The sequence below is a fragment of the Berghia stephanieae genome, chromosome 8 (assembly GCF_034508935.2).
Source record: "Berghia stephanieae isolate SIO BIC M18660-M18661 chromosome 8, UCSD_Bste_1.3, whole genome shotgun sequence".
Lineage (NCBI taxonomy): Eukaryota > Metazoa > Mollusca > Gastropoda > Nudibranchia > Aeolidiidae > Berghia > Berghia stephanieae.
Window position 1 is genome coordinate 12,437,965 of NC_088367.1, and position 3,311 is coordinate 12,441,275.

Consider the following 3,311-nt stretch of genomic DNA (forward strand, 5'->3'; position numbering starts at 1 on the left):
ATAGAAATGCTCGAATTAAAATAAATATCGGAATGATGATGATGATGATGATGATGATGATGATGATGATGATGATGATGATGATGCCGATACTCTGTATTGCTTGAATGATAACAAAATTATATTTTTGTCATAATCTTTTTTTAATACTGGAACGCAGTGTTCTTCCATATACAGTCATATGTGCAGATGTGTAGTCTTGTGGTATGACACTCGCTTTTGGATTGGAAGGTCCCGCGGGTTCAAGCCTTAATCGGCACAATGTTAAGTCCTTGGAAATTACTCTTTACTCACATTCTCTCATAGTACTCAGGTGTAAACTGAGTACCTGGCCGTTAACAGCGTTGTCTCTGTCGGAACAAATTGAATGTTATATAAACTAACAAGCGTCATGTCTCGTTCTTTATGTTATGTGTTGCTGTTGGTGAGCGGACTTTTTGAGCACGTTTAGTGGGTATTCTCTATATAAAAAGCTCAATTTTAATGAACATGCTGCTCTTTTCTTAAGAACGGCAAAATAACAACAATAATATGAAGAGGAGATTATCCATGAAGGATTATCCCAGTAGCGTCTAATCACTTCAAAGGCGTAATGCAATGCACCGCCCGCCCGTCTTCCACCACCAACCCTAACATGCAACGCATTGGGTGGGACGCTAGGGTTGCCTAGCAACCGACTGTCAAAGGTCAATTGGGGTTAGACCGCGTAATCTGTTGTTATTTGATAGTTTATCGAATCCGTGTTGTAATCGTGTCGGTGATCGACTTCACATCGACATTATTATCAAGAGTACCAAATACAAATTACGTCACGTTCTGTAATCAATCTTGCCCTGTCTGGTATGTTGTTGGTGCGATATAAAGCGAAAGTAGAAATGGCAGGGAAAGAGAAAGTTGAAAAGGTAGAGAAAGAAAAAGTTGGAAAAGTAGAGAAAGGGAAAGTTGGAAAAGTAGAGAAAAGGAAAGTTGGAAAAGTAGGGAAAGAGAAAGTTGGAAAATTAGGGAGAAAGAAAGTTGGAAAAGTAGGGAAAGAGAAATTTGGAAAAGTAGAGACAGGGAAAGTTGGAAATTTAGGGAAAGAGAAAGTTGGAAAAGAAGAGAAAGTTAGAAAAGTAGAGAAAGTTGGAAAAGTAGAGAAAGAGAAAGTTGGAAAAGTAGAGAAAGAAAAAGTTGGAAAATTAGATAAAAAGAAAGGTGGAAAGGTGGAAAGAGAAAGTTGGAAGTTTAGGGAAAGAGAAAGTTGGAAAAGAAGGGAAAGAGAAAATTGGAAAAGTAGCAAACGTTTATAAGAAATTGGGTGTGGATAGTTGTGTGTAGTTAGAATTCATTGAAAAGATACCAATATACCAATCAGTTAGTAAAAGATGAATCTTTCAACTTTCATTTAAGTGCCTAATTCCATCCCCAAAGAAATTAATACACCATGGAACAACACATATCAAGAAGCTTTGCGCTGGTTAGTAAACAGAGAAAATTAAAAAAAGAGATCTTATAGATCAAATTATGAAATGGAAATATTAAGAATGCGGGAGGAGGAGGATGAGGAGGAGGAGGAGGAGGAGGAGGAGGAGGATAGAGAGAGTGAGAGAAAGAAAGAAAGAAAGTAAGAGGGAGAGAGAGAGAGATAGAGAGAGGGAGAAAGAAAGAAAGAGCGCAAGAAAGAAAGAGAGAAACACACACACACACACACACACACACATATATATATATATATATATATATATATATATATATATATATATATATATAGCAAGTGGAGGAGGAGAAAGAGGAGGAGAACGGAAATCGATATATTTTATCGATATATGTTAGATATATCATCTCACAACGCGCACAATCTGATAAAATAAAACCCTTAAAAAAGAATGCACAGAATTCAGACATTTGCAAAATTCTGAAAAAAAATATAAAAGACGAATTTCTTATTTCTTGTAATATTTTCAGTTTCTCAACTCGACTTAGATCTAGTTACTGTTAAAGAAACAAAACAAAAAGAAAAACAAAACAAAAGAAAAAAAAACAACAACATAACAACAACGAAAATAAAAAGGACCCGAAAAATCAAACCAGCAAACAAAAAAAAGAAGAAAGAAATAGAAACAAACAAATAAACAAACCCATAAGAAAACAACACACAAACAAACAAACAAAATCAAAACCCGTATAAGAAATCTGGTATAAGAGGTTGAGGCATCTCACTCGACAGACACGGGCGCGAAAGGCTTGCGGTAATAAGTAAGTTGTACGAGTAGCCTATGTGGTTTTAACACTCACCTTTAAAAAGTCTGTTGATGAAGTTTCTATAAGTTAAGAGAATGTATAACAAAACAGTCTCCAAAAATGATAACAACGTTATGGTAGCAAGGAGAAAATCTCGTTCAGCTTACAAGACTATTATAATACAGTAATGTACTTCTACTTATATTTAAGCACATGTAAGTGATTACGACGCACTGAGTCTGTGTATTGATTTAACCCTCTCCTTACCAACCATATGAAAATTGTCACATTCGTTACGATACATCCAACATTTTTCTTTTCCAAATTCCTCTTGTACATCATAAAATTTAAAGAAAATGAACGGTGTGTTGTAGAGCATGGTTTGCTAAAGAAATTATTTATCGCAAGAACGTTACAGCTATTGTGTTTGAGTGATAAAAAATATATTATTTGTTAGTTGGGTGTGAAGTTTTGGGGAATATTCTGAAAATGGCTGGTAAGGAGAGAGTTAAGTTGGCGATGGTTTATCGAACTTGCAATAACACTATCAGCCAACAGGAATTAATCTCTCTCTATCTCAATATAATATATCATCTCTCTTTCGCTCTCTCTCTCTCTCTCTCTCTCTCTCTCTCTCTCTCTCCCGTTTTCATTCTCTCTCTCTCTCTCTCTCTCTCTCTCTCTCTCTCTCTCTCTCTCTCTCTCTCAATAGTGAGACAGCCAATAGGAATTAATCTCTATTTCAATATATTTTTCTCACTATCTCTTTCTCTGTGTCTCTCCCTATCTCACTATTTCTTTCTCACTCTCTCACTAATTCTCTCATATCATTCTTCTCTCGCCTCTCTCTCTCTCTCCCTCTCTCCTTTTCTCACTTTTTCTCTCTCACTCTCTCTTACTAACGCGCTCACTATATTTCTCTCCCTATCTCTCTCTCTCACACACACACACTCCCCCCCCCGCCTCTCTCTTTCTCTTTCTCTCTCACTCCTACTCTCTCTCCCTCTCTCTAACTCTCTCTCTCTCTCTCTCTCTCTCTCTTTCTCTCCCTCTCCATCTATCTATGTATTAGACCAATGGTGAACCTCAAC

The 3,311-nt window shown here is 36.5% G+C and overlaps 1 protein-coding gene across 2 annotated transcripts in view; it reads right to left on the reverse strand.

Moving 5' to 3' along the window:
- The window catches only part of LOC144978176 (tektin-3-like), a 57,019-nt gene extending 54,259 nt beyond the window's left edge, over positions 1-2,760 (reverse strand). The window contains exon 1 of one of the 2 annotated variants that reach the window (XM_078923891.1): positions 2,275-2,760. The gene's annotated coding sequence lies outside the window, so the exon portion shown is untranslated. The remainder of the gene's footprint in view (positions 1-2,274) is intronic. The other variant, XM_078923893.1, reaches the window with a different exon arrangement.
- Between the last annotated feature and the right edge of the window lie 551 nt (positions 2,761-3,311).